At 43.4% G+C, this 22,001-nt stretch overlaps 1 protein-coding gene and 1 long non-coding RNA gene across 4 annotated transcripts in view; one reads left to right on the top strand and one right to left on the bottom strand.

The window, feature by feature from the left end:
- Positions 1 to 22,001, top strand: part of ADAMTS9 (ADAM metallopeptidase with thrombospondin type 1 motif 9) — a 232,188-nt gene that overhangs the window by 154,739 nt on the left and 55,448 nt on the right. The window lies entirely within an intron of this gene.
- LOC128345595 (uncharacterized) overlaps positions 2,757 to 22,001 on the bottom strand; it is a 44,998-nt gene continuing 25,753 nt past the window's right edge. The window contains exon 5 of the long non-coding RNA XR_008316533.1: positions 2,757 to 3,395. This is a non-coding gene — a long non-coding RNA (uncharacterized LOC128345595). The remainder of the gene's footprint in view (positions 3,396 to 22,001) is intronic.

The raw sequence follows: 22,001 nt of genomic DNA, 5'->3' as shown, positions 1-22,001 counted from the left end.
CAGTCAAGCACTCAACTGGGGATAAGGTGAGTTGAACCAGCCTTGCCCCACCCACCGCACTGTTCGCCTGGTCATGTGAATGGCCCCTTAGAATCGTATTGTAAGGCTGAAGTTCTAAGCCTATTTATTTGATAGTCCAGTTTAATCAGTGGAAATTAGAGCCAGTTTACACATTGACCACTACTGCGTATCTGATGCTTCTGCGTGATCAGGTTCTATCCTACAAAATTAGCACACACAGGGAGCCCACATGTGACAAGTAAATAATATAGTTATTTACCACAGCATTGCCTGAGGCTGGTATCAGGGGCATCCATCCATTCCACATCATATTGGTATGATCTTACCACTGATATTATCATGATATTCCATCTTTTACTATACCAACGGTACAGTAATAATGATGATGACGATGATTACGGAAATGTCCCCTTCTGAGATGCATGCATGCCTCATTATAGGATTGTGGCGTGCACCACACATAGAAAGAAATATGGCTTCAATTTTTTGACAGCAGTTATGAATCCAATTCATGTATCAGTCCCAGTATGTTTGGAATCTGAGTCTTAAGATTCATAACAATTGGAAAAAACAAATTGTATTTGGTTTTATTTTACTTGCCTCCTTGCTTCTTGAATATACTTCTGGGATTGCTTACATGCCCAAGTTTCAGTGGTTATTATCACAGGATTGTTACCTCTATTCTACACATACAAGAAATCTAGAGTGATTTCTGTTGCATCTTTCTGCTGGGTTTCTTGAGTCATTCACATTTCACTTTTGCCTCTAAGACAACCAATCCTTTCACAAGGCCTATTCAGGCATTACTATGCCCAGGTACAGGGGGAACAGGAATGGAGTGTGTGTGTGTGTGTGTAAGGGAATTTTACAAGTTGTTATCCATAAAAAGAAGGGATATATATAGCAATAGCACTTACATTTATATACCGCTCTATAGCCGGAGCTCTCTAAGCGGTTTACAATGATTTAGCATATTGCCCCCAACATTTCTGGGTACTCATTTTACCGACCTCGGAAGGATGGAAGGCTGAGTCAACCTTGAGCCCTTGGTTAGGATCGAACTTGTAACCTTCTGGTTACAGGGCGGCAGTTTTGCCACTGCGCCACCAGGGGCTCTTTATATGGTGAAGGAGGAATATGAATGATACCTTATCTGTGTGAAGGAGAAATATGAATGTTACTTTATCTAATAAGTTCTCTGATCCTTTCCGCTCTCACAGTCCTTGCCCTTCTGCTTTTATGCATCCATTGCACCTCTAAGGATTCATGAATTTCAGCCCTTTTTTCCTGGTCCATGGTTTATAAAATATAGCAAAATGTTTAACAAAAATACTCTATCTGTGGGTAAGGGAGAAATCTGAAAACAAATCTGAACAACCCAAAGAAGTAAACATGCAACTTTATACTAGTTATTCCTATTGTTGAACTTTGATTTTCTGGTCACAGAACTTCATTTTCTTAATACAGAATTCCAGACTTAGCAATTATTATGATTCCATTACCCAGCTAGGGCAACCAGTGTGTTTCCTTTTATGGAAATTCTTTCCAAACAGCTTGCGGTAGATCCACATGAATCTAACTTTATTTAGCCTACTACATTTCTTTGGATATGTGGCGCAAACCCTCATCATTCCAATCAGGTTTACCTAGTCATCCCAAAAAGTATTTTTATTAACATTATAGAGATATATTGCAGTGGTGATCAGATACAAGGCTGCTATTTAGTGGCATTTTATCTCTATGAATATTGCTACAAATTAATCCTTCACTTGTGTTGTTTTAAGCATTGTAGAAGATGTCACATATGTATGTAGATTCACTCTCAAGCCATTTAGGGTGCTGCAAAATTGGGGAGAGACCTGAGGGACAACTGAGACTCTTGTGAGATGGACAACTACTCTGAGTCATATCAGTGGTCTAGATTCATCTACTATAGCATTATATACACCCAGCAGGGGCTTCCTAGTTGTCAGTGATGTAGGGTATGATGACGATACTCAGCTTCCCTATTTCAAACCCCCCACCACCACATCTAGTATTCAGAGATAATGGGCTGTGCTCATAGTCACAATTCTATCCACCAAGAGACTCAAATTTATTTATTTTATCCTTGAACATATGAAACTGCCTTCTAACGAGTCAAATTGTTGGTCCATCAAGTCCACAGTTGTCTACTGTGTCAGTAGCTTTCCAAGGTTTCAGTGTATACTGAAGCTTGCAACCTGAGATCCTTTAACTGAAGATGCCAGCCATCGACCCTGTGGATTGAGCCTGCTTCTTTTAAATGACACTTTATATTAGGGACCCTCAGTCTTTGTGGTTTGCCTTCACCATCAAGTTTAGTGAGTAGCTATGGATATTTGTATTGAGAGAGACCTGTAATGTGCCATTTTATGTTTAATTTCTTTCTGGGTCATAATTGCCTGTTTCAATACCATAAACAATTGAAACAATCCTAGGGAGGGTTTGCAGCTACAGTTGTTGGGCAGAAGAATAGCTGCATCAATGATGGTAGACTAAATATGTCAGAGTGGAGTAGATATGGAGCAGATGTTGGACCATCAAGCCTGGAAAGGGTCAGTCTGATTATTTTCTCCTCCCTCATGGTCCAGCAGTGGGGACAGAGTAGAACTGTATTCTATCGCTATATTTTCAAGTGAAATGTTACTCCTTTGTTCCCTAGGTAGTTTTATCGTAATACAATAGCACTAGTGTCCACAAGCATTGACAACACATTCTTTCCACATTGCTCTTGGTCTCTCTTTATTTTCCTTGCTGCTTGGGTTTCCTGTACTAAAACCCATGGGAGCTAAGCAATTTTGTCTTTCCTTCTTTGAGAGAACTCCTAGGCCTGTAGTCTTACCTGCTACTGTGTTCAGTTGTTTGCTGTGTAATGAAGCCATTTTTTCTTCTGCTTTGCAAAGTGTTACGGAATGAGTCCTCAAGCAAGGAAGGCATAACTGCCAAGAGCATTTAACTTTACTTCAGCTGAAACCTATAAAGGGAGTGCTGGTTCAGTTTTTAACTTTTCATATTCATTTTCTAGCAAGGTGGACATTGCGCACAGCTTGGGAACTAGTACTTTGTTAGTCCTTTCTGAATGTCTTTTACAGAGATCTTCAGCCCATGATGCTAGTTCACAAAATGCAGAAGAGTATGCAGTACATCTCATTTTATCCAGCTGGGCTAAGTGTCAAAAGATCTATTGGAAATTTTCACATAAGTAGGAGGTTTGTTACTCCTACAGATACCAAGGGAAGGAGGGAGAGCAGTAAATATTGTAAGGTGGGCTTGGCCACAGTAATGATTGAACTGATTCAGTACAATAGGCTTTAGCTGTCCTGACTCCATAAACATCTGGTCACCAACAGACCCTGAAAGAGAGGGAGAGGTTATAATAAAGCAGTTATGGTCACAGCAGGTTCTATGCAAGCAAACACCAGCACCACCAAGTGCTGTTTCCACATGCAGTGATTTAATAACATGTTGCATTATAGGAATTCAGCAAGTCTGGTGAAATCAATGTCTAGTCTTTGAGCTGAATGTAAATTAAAAAACCTGTACTTTTCTGCCCAGTCTGCCCATCCTAATATGAATAGGATTCTGTAGTAAAGAAGTGCATATGCATGCAGTTTCACAGTACACAATTATAAACAGTATTTTCTCTTCACAGATAAAGTAGTACTAAAGATATTCCCTTTAAAAAAAAGATATAGTAAGGTCATGCACATGAGCTGCCTCAGGAGCTGTCCTGCCTCTCCCCCCTCCCAAGCACATGTGATTCCATCTGCTCTCAGGCTTGCCAGCACCGCATTCTCGCACAAGTGGCATGTGGTGGCTCCAGGAGGGGCCGGGGAGTGGGAGGAGAGCAGGCTGCAGCTTCCAACATCCCACAATGCACCATGCAATGAGCATGGTGCATTGGGGTGGTTCCCCTGCAAGAAGGGTGCTCTAGGCACCCAGCTTTGTGTTTGCTTGGGCTGCTTGCAGCCTGAGCAAACACACAGCCAGGGGCCTGCGTAGAAGGGTGTGCTTGCACAGCCCGTAGAAAATTCCTGGGCTACCCGGTGAGGCAGCCCAGATGTGGCTGCTCGTGTGAACAGCCTCAATGGCTGATATCCTGACTAATGAAGCATGAGCACGCCTAACATCAACACCCATGTAGTGTTTACCCCCCATGCTGGTCTCCACATTTTCCAAAGCACAGGTGCTCTTGTGTACAAGAGCTCAAACATTTTTCTGAGCTTGCCTGTGCTCTAGACCCTGTGCTCTGAGCCTTTCAGAGCTTGCCTGTGCTCTGTTCAAGAAATATATCTCTTGACCCTCAGTAATATCTTCCCACTCGGAGTGATTCCAAAGTGTGGGCAAGCTCCAAAAAAAAGTGCATTCTTGCACAAGAGTTCCTGCACTCTGGAAAGTATGGAGACCAGCTCAGGGGCTAGTGCTGCATGGCCAGGATGTCAGCCAGCATCTGGTACTGAGGGAGATTGCAACCATATAATTAGAGCATGTATATTGTCCACTAGCCGACCCTGCACAGAGCATCTGTGTGCTCTTTGGGGCTGGCGGTTACCTCTCCCCCGCTTCTGCCCCAGTCTCTGCTTCCGGGCCCAGCCACCTCTCCTCCCCACTGCCAATTCTGCCCCCCCACACACACACACACTTTCTTTCCCCCCTCCGCGGCCTTGCCTCCGCGGCCAGGCCCACCACCTCTGGCCTCCATGGCCGGGCCGCCACAGCGGCAACCAATCCTCCTGGGTGCGCCTCAGCCAATCAGCGGCATCCACCGCCCAGCCAATCAGCTGGGCTCTGGGACGCACATTCCAAGGCACACCCAGGAGAATTAATATAATAGATTCCTGACAAAAATGAGTAAAATCAGTAACATCCAGCCAGACAAAAAAGCAATAACAGATATGTTTGTTTTTCTCAAACTCACAAGCAATTAGCAAAATGGCCATGTACTGTATTAGTATTGGAACAGATGCGCTCGCATATTTTCATGATAAGTAGCATAGGATTAGTCATATGGTGTGAACAGGTAGGCCGCAATCCACCACAGAGTCAAGCATTCTTAAATCCATTAATTTCCCAGGGCTTCAGGATTTCTGTATGCATTAGATGGTGGTTATAGTGTATGTTGGAACAGTGTGCTAGTTTGTACTGGTAGATTTCTATAAGTATATGGGCTAATTTAAAAATTTCAAGGAACTTTGTTATTGTGTGCAGGTGCACAGTGAACCTAACCTTCATTTTGGAATTAAAAAAAATAACCCTCATTATTGTTTGGAATTATTTAAAAGGTTTTAGTGAGGTTTTCAAAAGGTTTTAGGATTAGAAAGTGTCTGGGTAGAGTTTTCTGTGGGTAGTAGAAAGGACTTGATTCATCCCATTCCTTTAGACCTAAGTTAAAACTTCCTAGCCTATACCCGCTGACTACCAATTTCTTATGAGATCAATTCCACCTTTCACTCTGCATGAGAAAGGACATATTGTAGCACTGAATTGACTGCAAGAGCATTTCCTTAAGGAAGACTCAGGGTTTTGTACATCCTTGATGACCAGATTTGATGGGAAAGCATACCCCCTAAGTCAGAATTGAATTATTGCCCTACACTTCTTCACCTTTGTATAGCTTTGTATATTCTCCCTGCTAACTTGGCAAAGAGGCACCTTTTACCGTGGCGATTCTCTTTATTTAGCAGGGGGAGAGTAACTGGCCCTATCCACCCCCAGCACAGTACTTCCAGTGACTGTTGCTGGTGTCTATCTAATGTTTCTTTTTAGATTGTGAGCCCTTTGGGGACAGGGTTCCATCTTATTTATCTTATTTATTTGTTATTTCTCTATGTAAACCACCCTGAGCCATTTTAGGAAGGGCGGTATAGAAATCAAATTAATAACAACAACAACAACTCATATGCTCTCTGTGTGGCACACTGTATTCTGGATTACATAGATCCATCTCTGGGAGATTTTTGGGAAGAAAGTCCTGGAGAGAGAATTTCAGTTATTTAGTATCCTCAACTATATAATTCTTTTCTAAGTATAGTGTCCTGTTTTGTGATTATGACACTGTACTTAACCTGATAGAGGTACAATAGTGTCATATAAACTGTTCCTGCTTCTGTTGATGTGGATATAATGCAATCTGTGATGCAATGTGCAATATTTGAATTATTAGACCAAATAAATATTTGTATGGTTTACACGGTTTATTCTGCTCTCTGAACACTTGATAGGATTTGGCTTACTCCATTGTGGAATTGGTTAAATTTCTGGCTTCGTTTCATCCTGCCTGACCTGGTGCCAAAATAAGGAGCTGTTCTGTAATGTCTGAAACTACTTCTTTCTTCTGATAAAAACACACCACAATTACGCAAACAAGTGACTCAGTTCAGTTGCTATAGAAAAATGTTGAGTCTGACCCAGAGTTGGTCCACTTTGTACTGAAACAAATTGTTTCAGACAACAGGGAAATGTTCAGTATTTAGCTAGAAGTGGTTGGATTGAAAACATGGGTTGATTTTTATGCGAAGATGAATTCTTGGGGTCAGATCTATTTGGTTTTGGCACCACAAGCTGATGGTTTTCTGTTGTGGCAGATATTCGCATGCATCACAAACTTGTTTATGATTCCACTTACTTTTAAAATTCAGACCAACTTTGTTCAGATTTCTTTTAAGATCAAGTCACCCATATGCAGGCAATCTGAATTTTAATTATAGTATTCCTAAGATTGCATTGTATGACAGATATTCCATAATAAATAAGGAAAAGGCACCTTGTTTGAAAAAGTTACTGTGAACATTTTCTGAGACTCCAGAGCCAGAATGTACAATTAATGCTGCTTATCTATTAGAATAGATAACTGATTTGCTGTCAAAAATTGGGGTGATGTGATTTGTTTTTAAATGAAAGCTAAGATTCTCATGTTGGACATATGTGTTTCATGTGAGGAGTGCTTTGCTTGTAACTTAAAAATCATTTAATTTTGTGATCACAGCTAGCCTGGCCTAATCTATGTTTTAAGGGTCTCAGTGGAAGAAAATGCCTCTGTATGTACAGCATTGCTTACTTCAGTGGTTGCTAAAGATCTTCATAATTTTTTTAAAAAAACCCTGAAACAACTAACCAGCAAAATGTCACTTTAATTGGGCATGCAAATTGTACCTTCTTAAGGCTCTCCAGCAGCCCCTACAAATTTCTGGAACAATTTTCATAATGTATAAAACCTGAAAGCATTTTAGAATTTGGTCTTGAGCAAAGAAACATATGGTTGCCTCATCCTGACACAAAGTATGTTAGTGCAATGAACATGAATTTAGTAATGCTCTCTATACCTGTGAAACCCAGGATGATTAGATAGTAAGCATTAGTTGTTTAAATTAAGTGGCTCAAAAAAAATAATACAGGTTACTAAAACAAACTAGATATTAAGAGCTGGGGGAAAATAGCAGATCTGAAAAACATCATACTATTTAAACTTGCAAGTCAAATGTAAGCACAACATGAATTTGAGCATACAAATCAAAGAAGTTAAATAAATATAATATCACTCTAACTATTTTCTTCTTCTCAGAAGTAACGATTGGATCCGCAGGGCTGTTAGGTGAATACAGTTCATGTAGGGCAAATATCAACTTACTTCAGATCAAGCAAACAAACTGATGTATACTGAAACTGATTTAAATCACGAGGTAGATTTGAGAAGGAGTCATTCTGCAATATAACAAGCTGCCTTGGGAGATTGTGGGATAATGACTATAGAGAGAATAAACATCTCTAAATTAGATTATTCCACCACCTCCCAAGGCAGTTGTTATATTAAGAAAAAGCTAGGGCCAACTACATATTACATTTGGGCTGACATTTTGTTTTTTGTAAGAAATAGTGATGGGGGGGCAGGGAATCAAGATTGGGACCCTGGTGTGGTGGGGGGCGCTTTGATTCTTAGCTCCAGTGTTCCCTCTAAGGCGTGTGCATGTGCATGTGCTCACACGTTTTTTGATGTCCTCTCAGTTAATTTTAGATCCCGCTCAGGTTTAATCAGGAAGATCCCACTCTGAATGCATGTGCCAGCGTGGTATAGTGGTTAGAGTGCTGGACTAGGACCAGGGAGACCCAAGTTCAAATCCCATTCAGCCATGATACTTGCTGGGTGACTCTGGGCCAGTCACTTCTCTCTCAGCCTAACCTACTTCACAGGGTTGTTGTGAGGAGAAGTATGTAGCAAATCGCTCTGGCTCCTTGGAGGAAGAGCAGGATATAAAATGTAATAATGTTGATGATGATGATGATGTGTGCACAGACTGCCTTGATACTGCCGCCTAGAACAAAACTCATTCCGCACACAGATTTAAAAAAATAAGAGAGAACACTGCTTGGCTCCAGTTGAAGTTTTTCTGTTGGGGAGCTGTTGAACCAGCGAATATGCAGGCAAACCTGAAGGTATACATGACTAGTTTGAGCCTTGAGCCTTCCTGGACTCTTAAAGCAGCCTTCTGCCCAAGGAAATGAGCAGATCCCCCCCCTTCCTGAAGAAACCCATCAGGAGAGAGAGCTCCAGGCAAACACTCATGTGCTCCACCTTAAGAGCCAGAGATTGGTCTGGGCCTAGCATCGCCTCTGGTCCTGGAGACTTGAGAGTGACAGAGGGCACTTGAGGAAAGAGAATACAACCATACCTAGGGGTGCCAGGTCCTCAGAGCACCAGGACTCCTCTGCCAGAAGTGGCCAGCTCTGGCTGCCCTAGTACTGCCAGTTCTGGTGGGCGGTCATCGGGGACAGGGATCCAGGACAGAGTGGGTTCCCCTGATTCCTTGGATTTGCTTTCTTTAGGTTTGGTGTCCAGGTTAACTCTGACTGGGGGGAGGTTCTAAATCAGGACCATGACATTGTCAAAGTGTTTAAGATCTTGAGCCCTCCCCTTGCATGACTACCATTTAAGTTATAATGTGGCTCTTATATTCACATCGTTAAAGCATGTTTTTGAATGTAAACCCACCATAGGTTGCTTCTAATGACTGATGAATACTTTAAACATTTAACAAGCTTGATCCAGTGTTGATCTTGCATGGCCAGGCTTGCATTTTCTTAGAGTTCTTAAATCTCTACCTAGAACAATCTTGCTCAACTCTGGCCCTCCAGGTGTTTTTGGACTACATCTCCCATAATCCCCAGCCCATAGCCAGGAATCATGGGAGTTGTAGGCCAGCATCTGCAGAAGGCTTTACATACATGGATTTTACTTTGAATCTCCTCCAGAATGGAGTGTGCCAGTCCACATATTAACTGCATTTACCCCAAAGTCCCTGTAGGCTATCAGGGATCAGTATAGACATGACTCTGTTTCCCTCCCAAATCAAGGCTGCTCATTCTGGCTTAGCCCGAAGAATGTCTGATTTTTAAAAAATCCTCTCGTTTCAGAGGCTTTTGTGGAGGGAAACCCGGGGCTTCTGTTATGTCCCGCCGCTTCTCCCTTAATGCGTGGAGTGGTCACAGTGTTTTTCAAAACTCAATGAAAGGGAGTTTGACAGCTATGTTTGGTATGATCTGCTCTGAGTATTTGCAATTGCAAGCACTTGTGGGGGGAGGGTTCTAGCAGATTGGTGAAATTCTGTGGAGGGAGTCCAGAAGGGGAGGGGGAGGGAGAAATTCCTGAGTAAAATGCAAGCGCAAAATGTGGGTCTTGACATAGGCTTTAGATATGCAGGATGGAAGCTACAGTTTGATGTAACCTGAGACCTTTTTGTCTGAGTTGATTTACCTGAAACTTCCCTGCCTCTTAGATGGTCTGGGGTGTGGGGGGGGGGGGGCGGAACATGAGGTGATGAAGCTATTCACTCGGAAAGTCAAGTTCATTATAAAAATCAGCAAAGATTTGGGTGAGATTCGGCAGGCTCGGGTTAACATTCTGCTGTTTGATCTGCCTGCTTGGCAACTCATCATGCGGTTCTTCTGTTCTTAGCTGTCAAACTAACAACAATAAAAGCTCTCCTCCTCTCTGATGTGATTTGTGATTGGTTGGAGGAAAAACCTGGAGTAAGACAATGGGAACACACAGGAAAAAGATCTGCCAGGGATTGTGGAGAGGAGCCAACCCCGTGTGAACTGTCCATTTAATCCCCCGAATTAAACATCTTGCACATCTGCTATGAAGCAGATTCACTCTTCAGATATCCCACGGCATGAAGGCATGTGTGAATAAGTCCTTGAGGGCTGAAGTTGAGCAGCCCTGACCTAGAAGATACTTAGCCGCGGTTATTCAATCCTTTTTAACTTCACTGATTAGTCACAGTTATTATTTACAACACATTGAGGCTATTCATACGGGCAGCCAAGCCTGGGCCAGGCTGCTCATTTGCACCACTGGGATCGAACCTGATACTGGTGCTGCCTAAGTCCCAAGCCTGGGAATTTATCCTGGGTTTCAGGGTGTGAGAGCACTCTTAACCCCAGGTTCAGGGCCATGTTCATGTGTGCAGGCTTCAGGCAGAGCTGAAGGAGGATCAGGCAGAGCATTGAGGGAGGCCGGAAGACATGATGCCAATCATGTGTTGGGTGAGCAGCAGAGCCAATTGACGAAAATCACTTGTGTGCGGGGAGCCCTCCTCCCTGCCCACTTATTTGTTTGTCTGGACCTTATTATGTACTATAATGCATAATTTGGCTGTTACTGTAAACATAACAGTTTGATTGCTGTACCCCTCTTTATGAGGGCTGCCCCTTGAAATTGTTTAGAAACTTTAAATGCCAGTGCAAAATGTTGTGCCTGTGTTTTTGAACAGAATCAGCTGCAGGGATTATATTACACTCCTAGTTGTATTGGCTACAGTTCAAGGTGCTAGTCCTAATATAAATGTACTCTTTTATCTTCACTAGGAGCATCTTCACTAGGCCCCACACTGATCCAGTGGTAAAACTCTGCTCCGAGTCTCCGATTGCTCCCTAGATCCACAGAGGGCAATCTGAAACCTTTGGAATGCCCTCCATAAGTCTACCAGAACAGGAATTCATGGGAAGGAAATCAAAGCATCTATGAAAGATCAAGGCAGGACCTCAACTAGGGCGAGAGGCTGGGGTGCCTGCCTGGCTGCCACTTCTGCTCTGTCCCCTTGGTTGCCATCTGCCTCCCCCTCAGGACTAGTTGTGGAGAGGCTTTGCAGGACTGGGGCTGCAAGGGTGACTGGGCAGTTTTTCCTGGTTCCACCTGCTGAGCTTGCTCCCCTTTCGGGGAGCCACTTCAGGGGAGAAACGAGGGCGAGGGTTGGACATTTTGTCCAGCTTTTGTATAGAGGGAGACATTCAATAGTGGGGCTTCTGTTTAATGAGTTTTTAAGTTATTTTAGAATTGGGTTGAAGTTGTCCTAATGTGTGTGTGTCTGTCTGGAGATGGGGAGGCAGGAAGCACCTTAGTTGAATGTGGGGCAGTTATTCCGGTGGTGGTGGGGAATAGAAGAAGTAACATTGGCAGGTCAGCAGGCCATTCCAGGGGAAGGGTAGTCAGAAACTTAATAGCTGTCTCCCCTTCCGGCTGTCCTGCCATCTCTTTGACCTTGGAGAGCACTGCCAACAACCCACATAGCCTTACCTTGCTCCTCTGCAATGCCAGGTCAGTCCAAAATAAATCAGAACTCATCCATGAGTTGATTATGGGTGAAGGGGTCGACCTGGTGTGTATTGCCGAGACTTGGTTGGCAGAGGCTAGTGGCCCAGTCTGGTCCCAGCTTCTTCCTCCAGGATATGTAGAGGAGCGGGTAAGGGGTTGTTGGCGGGGAAGTAGAGTGGCTGTGGTCTATAAGGATAACATCTCCCTTACCAGGGTCCCTGTTAGGGTATCGGACCATATTGAATGTGTGTACTTGAGATTGGGGACCTGGGATAGATTGGGACTTCTGTTGGTGTACTGATTGCCCCATTGCCCAACAGAATCCCTTACTGAGCTCATGGACTTGGTTGCGGAACTTGCGTTGGAGTCTTCCAGACTTTTGGTCCTGGGGGACTTCAATGTTCATTTCAGGACCAATTTGTCCAGGGCAGCTCAGGAGTTCATAGCGGCCATGACAACTACCGTATTTTACGGACTATAAGACGCTACAGACTATAGGACGCACCTTAATTTTAATCCAGTTTTTCAGGGTTTTAACATATTAAACTGTTATCAACTGTACCGAAAAGTCCTGCTACCGGTAGCGCCAGGAAAGGACTCTCAGCCTTGCTTCAGTTTGTTCTCCTTTCTTCTTGCCTCAGATAAGTCCTCTTTCAATTGCTGCTACTCCACTCCTTGTTTTCTCTTCAACCTGCTTCTGACTCTATTAAAAAAACAAAACACCTCTTTCGTTTCCCAGCTCTCCGCTCCTCACCAGTATGCACATACCAGATGAGGGAGCTCTGCTTTCTTAATTCTTTTCACTTTCTTCACTCCTGCTAGCTCCAGGAAAGGACTTTCAGCCTTGCTTCAGTTTGTTCTCCTCGCCTCAGATAAGTCCTCTTTCAATTGTTGGTACTCCACTCCTAGTTTTCTCTTCAACCTGCTTCTGACTCTATTTAAAAAAAAAAACACCACCCTCTTTCGTTTTCCAGCGCTCCGCTTCTCATCAGTATGCACATACCAGAGGAGGGAGCGGCTACCACTTCGGCTTTCTTAATTCTTTACACTTTTTTCAGCTGAATATGCTTGCAGAAAGTAAAACAGAAAGCTGAAAACAATGGTGTTGCTGGTGGTGATGTAATTGCACGATCGGGGAGTTCACAGGCCTAGCGGCGGAGGGTGAGCTGGAGCGGCAGTCCCCAGGCTGCACAGAGTTAATAGCATCGTTTAGCATTGTTTGCTGGGGGATACCCCTCCCCCTCGGGCAGGCTTGCGAGTAAAAGACGCACCTGAATTTTGGTGGCTATTTTTCGAGTGAAAAAATGCGTCTTATAGTCCGTAAAATACGGTATGGGCCTATCGCAAGTGGTCTCTGGACTGATGCATATTGCAGGTCACACACACTGGTCTTTTACTCTGATCAGGGTGGTGTTCCATGGGTGGGGACTCGTACGATCTCCCCATTGTCATGGATGGACCACCATCTGGTTAAGGTTGGACTTCCAACCACTTCCCACCTCCACAGGGGCGGGGGCCTATTAGAATGGTCTGCCTGAAGAGGTTACTGGATCCGGTAAGGTTCCAAGTCATCAGTTATCCACTGTGATGTGTTTAAAGAATTTTTCACAGATACAATCTCTCAGATTCGAGCCGACTTAGATGGAGACTCCACAATTAATTTGATGTCTGAATTGGAGATGTCCGACAACTCCTCTTATGTGCTTCGACTGGATCGGTTTCAGTTTGTGACTCCTGAGGATGTGGACAAGCTGCTTGGAGTGGTGAGGCCTACCACCGTTGTCCAACATGGCTTGTTCTGTCTAGCAGGGAGGCTGTTGTAGGAGGCCTGGTGGAAATCATAAATGCTTCTCTGAGGGAGGGCAGGATGCCTCCTTGTTTCAAGGAGGCAATCATTAGACCTCTTTTAAAGAAGCCTACATTAGATCCCTCAGAGTTGAGCAATTATAGGCCTGTCTTCAACCTCCCATGGTTGGGCAAGGTAATTGAGAGGGTAGTGGCCTCTCGGCTCCAGGGGTCATGGAGGAAACTGATTATCTAGACCCATTTCAAACTGGCTTCCAGGCAGACTATGGGGTGGAGACTGCCTTTGTCGGCCTGCAGGATGATCTCCAGTTGGGAATTGACAGAGGAAGTATGACTCTGTTGGTCCTTTTGGATCTTTCAGCGGCTTTCGATACTATCAACCATAGTATCCTTCTGGAACGTCTGAGGGTGTTGAGGGTGGCAGGCACTGTTTTGCAGTGGTTCCGCTCCTACCTCTCGGACAGATACCAAATGGTGTTGATTGGAGACTGTTGCTCTTCAAAATCTGAGCTTAAGTATGGTGTCCCTCAAGGCTCCGTACTCTCTCCAATGCTTTTCAACATCTACATGAAACCGCTGGGAGAGATCATCAGGGGATTTGGAGCGGGATGTTATCAGTATGCTAATGACACTGTCATGGCTCAGACCTCAGAGTCAGAGGAGTCAGAGGAGAGGAGAGAAGAGTCAGAGGAGGAATGGGAGGACTCGGTTGAGAGTGCAGGCTCAGAGGCACAGCAGCAGGATTTGGCTGGGAGAACAGACTCTGGAGCTGGGCTGGAACGGCAGAATACAGAGGAGTCTGGGCAGCTGACAGACATGAGGGCTGAAGAGGCTGGTCAGGAGGAAGCTGGAATTTCACCTGTGTTAAGAAGGCGTCTCAAGAGAAAGACTCAGTGGGAGACACGCAGGCGCAAGATATCACAGGAGAGGAAATAGAAGTGCTGAGTCAGGAAAGCCTGATTGGCTGCCGGTTATCTTGAGCCCTGTATTAAGCAGACTGTTGTTGGCATAGATTGCTGTTAGCAACTTTCGCTTACCGCAGACCGTGTTCCTACTTAGCATTCTTCAACCTTTCGTGTTCCAGCCTGCCTTGTTCCGTTCATTTCCTTGCTCTGCTGTCCCTTGTTCTGTTCATTCCTTGCTCTGTTGCTTTTTCAGTTATTACTCAGTTATCGTAGAGGGGGGTACCTAGTTTAGTTCAAGGGTCTTTATTTTGTTTCCTACTATTTTGCTTTGTGAGTCTTTTTTTGCTTTCATTCATGCAGCTTTGCTGCTACTCTTATTTCCAGACTTTCTGTTTAACTCACAGAAGTAGAGCTGAAGGGGTAGTAAATCCTGTCGGGTTAGTCGAGCCAACAGATTTACGACAGACACCCAGATCTATTTCTCCATGTCAACTTCTTCAAGAGATGGCATATCTTCCCTGAATGCCTGCCTGGAGGCAGTAATGGGCTGGATGCGGGAGAATAAACTGAAGCTGAATCCAGATAAGACGGGGGTACTTATTGTGCAGGGTCAGAACTCCAGAGACGATTTTGATCTCCTTGTTCTAGATGGGGTCACACTTCCCCAAAAGGAACAGGTTCTCAGTCTGGGAGGACTTCTGGATCCACACCTCTCCCTGGTTTCTCAGGTTGAGGCGGTGGCCACGGGTGCTTTCTATCAGCTTCGGGTGATACGCCAGCTGCACCCATTTCTCAAGAACAATGACCCCAGAACAGTGGTACATTTGTTGGTAACCTCCAGACTGGACTTCTGTAATGTGCTCTACATGGGGCTGCCTTTGTACGTAGTCCAGAAACTTCAGTTGGTTCAGAATGCGGCAGCCAGGTTGGTCTCCAGGTCATCTCAGAGAGACCACATTATTCCCTTGTTGATTGAGCTACACTGGCTGCCAATAGGTTTCTGGGCAGAATACAAAGTTCTAGTTATAACTTATAAAGCCCTAAACGGCTTAGGCCCTGGGTATTTAAGAGAACGTCATCTTCATTATGTGCCCCATTGCCCATTGAGGTCACTTGAAGAGGTCCGTGTCCAGTTACCGCCAGCTCGTCTGGTGGTCACACAGAGATGGGCCTTCTTGATTGCTGCCCCGAGATTGTGGAATGCTTTCCCTACTGAGATACGATCCTCCCCATCTCTGGCTATTTTAAAAAAACATCTGAAGACCCAACTCTTCACCCAAGCTTTTTCAGCTTTTTACATTTGTAGGTTTTAATTTTATGCTGTTTTTAAATTGTTAAACTGTTTTAACCTTTTATATTTGTTTTGATTGATTATTTCTATGTCATTGTTAACCGCCCAGAGATGAAGGTTTAGTTAAATAAATACAAACAAACAAACTATGGAACTTTCTCCCTAAAGAGACCTGGCCAAGTATGAGCTTGGTGACTTTTATTAGTCAGGGGAAGGCATTTTTGAGGCATTAAAACATTATTACTCATGCCGGTTTTTGCTCTTATTTAGTGATTCGATGGAGACTTTAGCTCTAGTTTTATCGGTATTTTATCTAATCTTTAGTTTTTTCTTTTCTTTTTGGAGCTGTCTTTTGTATTGGGTTATATACCTGCATATGCATTTGGTATGTTTTTTGCGGTGCTGTTAATCATAGTGGCCTACAGAAATAACTGTATATAGTAAGCAAAAAAATCACCAAAAAATCACTGTAGGCCGCATCCAGACTACTGTAATGTTAATGTATATGTGACTCTTAGCATTTTGCAGTGCTCTGCTATGTTGTACAACTGCTTGACCTTTTTCAGGACATGTATATATAAGATAGTGCAAGAGGTAATAAATGTGTTACGTGAAAGGTTGTGCAACATGCACAACGAATTGTGGCAGAGGGAGTATCAGCATGTTTGCGCAACAATTAGCTAGTGCCCAATGTTGCACTAGAGGTAGCACATCATCTTGCACTAGCATAAGAACAGTTTGGAATAGAATTTTCTTTGTTTGTGCAACTTACTTGCACTCTGTTCTTATGATAGCAAAATAGCATTATATAACCGCTGCCAAGTCATTTTATTATTTTGCTTCTGTACCATCTGGTTGCCCTCATTCCATGTGCTTTATGAATTTTTAGAGGTGCAAAATATTCATGTTTGGTCAAATCCACAGTTGTTCTTGAGAAGCCTCAAAGTATTATTTTTTATAGGCGTCATACAATAAGTTGGCTATGGCCATCCTTTGGTCTCCATAATTCATATAACTGATATACATGTAGTTATCCATTGGCAAACTGAGAGACAGTCCTGTCGATTCTTTCATTTCAGCTTCTTAACAATTTGGTTGCAATCCTTATGAAATCAGTAGGTGTAAAGTTTATGTAATGGGTGTGGGATTGTAGAGAGTAGATGGGAGATTGCCAAACGTTGCACATCCCTCACCATAAAGGGTGCTTCAGAACTATGAGCAGTCAGTCCATTAAACATCAGTCTCAGCTATAACATGTATCTTTTTACCAGAAATTAGCAACTGCAGCAGAGGATACAGCAGATTCCATAAATGGTACAATGAACTTGTCATAAAGATAGAAAAGTTTTAAGCTAAGGAAGCACCCTAGGAAAGCCCTTTAGCCTGTGGGTATCTCTGAGTGCTATATAGATTTCTTACATGGAAAGCTTATTTATAATTTTATGTAAGTTCATGAACACTGTAGAATAAGTGAGTAAGGACATGCCATGAAATTAACTGGGATCAAAATTCTAATAAGGAAGCAGAAATTGTTTTTTGAGTTGTAAAACTCGATTGTATTAAGTTGTAGAACTCATTACCTTGGGGGTGCCATGAACATAAATAACATTACTGCATTTTTAAAGGATTGAAATAGAAATGGGCATGCAATAGCATTGTCCTGATGATGATGGAAAGGTGCTGTGCTGATGGTTCTACCTTACAGGCAGATTTAGGCAAGGCAAAGCAAGGCCAGACCATTCCAAGGCAATGCATTGATCCAACAGAGTCCAAACTCCAACTGAGTCTTTTTATTTCTCTTGGCCCCAACTACCTCCCTCAACTACCTCCCAAAGGGGCTCCACTCCTTGGTTGCCAACTTTTGTTCCCAAGGCCTCAGGTCAAGCCTTCCATTATCTTTCAGCGATGTCTTGCCTGATGTGTTCCCTGCATCAGTGAGCGGGCAATGAAAGGTGAGAGATTCCTGATACATCTGAGTCTGACCACTTGGATGAGTCTGGCTCAGGGGGGGCCATCTCTGGAGAGGTCTGGATTCAGGTTCCTAGGGCTCCTCATTTCCTGGTTCATCCTTACCGCCAGGCTGCTGCACCTTAGCAGCTGGGGTTTGGTGCTGGTGAATTCCCTGACTCTTTTCCCTTGAGAACTGAGACCTAAATGTCATTTGAGATTGAGACCACAACACAGCACTTGTAAAACTCTTTCCAATACTTGTTTCACCCTGTGTTGTTGGATTGGAGGGGGTCAGTTATTCAGCATCACAGACCTGGAGAGGGCCTTATAGGTCATCCAGCCAACCCCCTGCTTGATACAGGAAATACAGAGCTAGAGTATCCCCAACAGATGGTTGTCCAACTTCTGCTTGAAGACTTCCAGCAAGGGAGAGCCCAGTATCCCGCTAAATGATTGGTTCCACTGTTGATCTCTTCTTACTCAGCTAATTCAGGTGAGTATCCGATGGCTCACATGAGGAGAACAGGGTCACACCAAAAGAGTAGCTGTCCTGATATCATTGAAGAACATCACGACTCCCTGATGTGATACCCTTTAATCTCATGAAAGGGGTGCTTATCTGAATCAGGGTTTTGGAGTGTATGTATGTAGAGGGGTGATTCAGATGAGCGCCCTCTCATGCCATCAAAGGACATCCAGACAGCATGTCAAAATGTCCCCCAATGATGTCAGGATGGGCACACTCTCAGTGTGACCCCATCCTCCTCATGTGATCTGCTGGACACTTGTCTGAACTGGCTCACTATTTAGAAGTTTATCCTGATGTTCAGCTGAAATCTGCCCTCCTGTAACTTAAGCTCAGTCCTAACCTCTAGTACAGCAAAGAACCAGTCTGTCCTCTTCTGCCTAATAGCCTTCCAGGGCAGACTATCATAACCCCTTTAATCTTCTCTTTTCCAGGAGAAACATGCCCAGTTCCTTCAACCTTTCCTCATAAGGTTTTTCCTCCCATTCAAAAGTATTTCAAATGGATATAATGACAAAAGCACTTTGATCTGTCCTTTTTCTGTGTAATCAGAAGCCCAGGGTCAAAGCTTACCTCACTGTGGATTTGTTACTGATAGAAATTACAAACAGGATGTGTAGTTTCCAGCTGTAAAAACAATTCTTAGAGTCAGCTAGTGACATGTGGCGTTCATGGAGGAAAAGGTCAAATAAGATTGTATTATCTCTATGTATGACTGCATGTTTTGTAAATCTGAAGTGGACTAGTTAGTTGACTTTTCTATGTGTGAATCTGATTCACACATTCCTTTTAGGACTGAAAATATGAATGCATTAACCTGCCACTGGATTCTTAGGAACAAGTCACCATGCCAACAGTGTATGACATATGTGCTAAATGCAGGATGGCATCACTCACTGTTTATAATATTGCTATAATGTGATAAATATTTATCCTCTTCTCACGATCCGTGAGAAGGGCTAGAAAGCGGTGTGTGGGGAAGGTGGGTTAAACTTCCCTTCCCTTCAGACCATCAGTTTTGACACCTTTGGTGGGCGGATCACCCGCCCAGACATGCACTGGTTCCAATAATGCACCACACCTGATTGCCAAAACAGGGTTAGGAGAGCTCTCATAAGAACAGCCCTGCTGGATCAGGCCCAAGGCCCATTCCAGCATCCTGTTTCACACAGTGGCCCACCAGATGCCGCTGGAAGCCACAGGCAGGAGTTGAGGGCATGCCCTCCCTCTTGCTGTCACTCCCCTGCAACAGGTACTCAGAGGCATCCTGCCTTGGAGGCTGGAGGTGGCCTATAGCCCTCCGATGAGTAGCCGTTGATAGACCTCTCCTCCATGAAGTTGTCCACTTCTGCCATAATGCCGCCGGGATCGGGCCCGATCCCGACGGTTCGCACACACATGCAAAACCGGACTGGGCTTCCTTAGCCTGGTTTTGCATGAGTGTGTGCAGAGCCTCATTGATTTTACTTAAGAAAGCGTCTTCTTTGCTATGAACCACACCGCCCATTGAGATCATCTGGAGAGGTTCATCTGCAGTTGCCACCGGCTCGTCTGGTGGCTACTCGGGGACGGGCCTTCTCCATTGCTGCCCTGAGGCTTTGGAACACACTTCCTGCTGAAATAAGAGCCTCCCCATCTCTTACAACTTTTAAAAAGGCAGTCAAGACACATTTGTTCACCCAGGCTTTTAATCAGATATTGTTTTAATTGTGTTTTTAATAGTTGTTATAATTTAAATTTTAATTGTTGAAATGTTTTAATCTTTTTATTGGTTGTTTTTATTGTAAACCTCCCAGAGACTTGCATTTTGGGCAGTATACAAATGTGTTAAATAAATACATAAATTAATTTAATTTAATTTTAATGCTGTTTAGTCTATTCTTTTGTAAGTCACACTGAGCTTTGTGGGAATGGCAGCAAATATAGTGAATAAATGAATCAAACAGTGGCAGAGTAACCGTTCCAAGGTGGAATGATTTGTCATCTCTGCCATGAAATCACTGGGTGGCCATAGTCACTCCCACTCAACCTCAGCTCTCCATCAGCAATACAGGGATAATAATATTTACTTACTTTATAGGGTTGTAAGGATTATCAAGATAATACATGTGAAATACTTTGAACACTTGAAAGCACTATACAATTATTGTATTATAATAGTGCAATAAGGTTGTTGAAACAACTTTATATTGGTAGCATTACTTTGTAAACTATTTTTAATTGGGTTTTGATTTTTTTAAATAAATGTGTTGTCTGTTTTTATATGGTGCTTTTTTAGTTATTTTATTGCACACTTTTCCAGGCACCATTGTATGGAAAACCAGTGTATTTAAAAATAAGTACATAATTCGTTTGAAGGTATGGGTCAAGAGCACCTACCTCAGCACATCAAGATGAACTATTAGAAGATCATATAAACAATTATCCTTCCAACACTGTGGTTTTGCTTCTATATCTTTTAGCAAACACTTTACGGAGTTATTATATATATATATAATATCCCCCTCTCACAAAAGGGCAGAATCAATGTTATATTTAAAAAGTTGTTATTTCGGAGTCTTCTATATGTGTGTTTTATCTATTTGCTTTATGCTTGGTCTGTATAAAAACTGAATTTCTTCAGGGCAAGTAACTGTTCTACTTTACAGTATCTATAGATTGAGCTCATGCGCACAAACAAACTTGGATCAGCTGGGGGGAAGGCAGGATTCTACCTTCCCACACCCAGATGATCTGAGCCTGCTCCTGCCGCTCATGGGCCCACATGAGTGGTGCAGCGGCAATGTCCTGAACAGCAATCTGGAGGAGGAAGTCCTCCAGTATCCCACAATGCATTGTGTGGTCAGCGGAGAGGATGCCTTCATCAGTGCAACAGCTCCCGAATTCTTGGCCACTCTGTATGCAATACTCAATGGTAGAGATTGAGTCAGGCTGCATGGGGGGTGCTGTGAAAAGACCTGATTGCACACATGATTGAGGTGGTGTGGCAGAATGAAGCTTGCTACCACTAACCTTGGTAAAAACCAAGGTATAAATATTGGGTCACCTAGTCTGGAGCAGCAGGATAGGTAGCAGTCCCATGGCTGCACATGAAGGAGGTGTGTATACTGCCACCTATCCTGGAAGTGCTTGGTGTATGAATGACCTTATTGAATTCTTGAATTCTTTGTTTCCATAGCTCTATTCATGTGTTAAAGTGTGGACACTGTACCCAAATTCAGCATCCATTAGAGAGCACTGGTAAACCCCACATAGCTCCCATACTATGTAGGCCTCCCTCCATATTGTCCCCTAGTATTACAAATACTACTACAAGTATTTCCTCCCATGCTGGGGTAGTCTAGAAGTGTCCTAAAGTTACAGGAATGTGTCTCTGAGGGCTGCACAATCCGCAGGGACATATTCCTGAAGATGAATAGTCCTTTGGGAGAGAGCCAAAATCACACACTTCCCTCCACTGCCACTAGGCTGAGGAAGAAGAGCAGCTAGTTTTCAACCTCCTTGTATCTCCACAAGACTTCTTCCATTGTTGTAGCACTGCGGGGAATGTCAACCATAGTAATTAATAATATCTCAGCATAGTGAGAATTGGGCATGGACAGGGGCAAGAAAAGAGTTTGTCCTCTGCCAACCTCGCACTACTAGTACATGGCATTGTTTTGCCCTGCAACTTGGACAGGCCTGCTTATAAAGGTGGGGTTGAATAACAGAGATGTTTGGCAGTGAAAGGAATTTGCCATTTTTTGTGTGCAAGGAAATATTTCAGGTCTGACAGTATTAGCATTGTAACTGTGATAACAGATTAATAATAATAATATAATAACAAATTAATCATAAAATATATAGATTGGCAGTTGCCTAAATCTCCAAATGAAATGGTGGGTCCTTCTA

Source organism: Hemicordylus capensis, chromosome 2 (genome assembly GCF_027244095.1).
Source record: "Hemicordylus capensis ecotype Gifberg chromosome 2, rHemCap1.1.pri, whole genome shotgun sequence".
Lineage (NCBI taxonomy): Eukaryota > Metazoa > Chordata > Lepidosauria > Squamata > Cordylidae > Hemicordylus > Hemicordylus capensis.
This window is presented reverse-complemented; position numbering and strand designations above follow the sequence as displayed.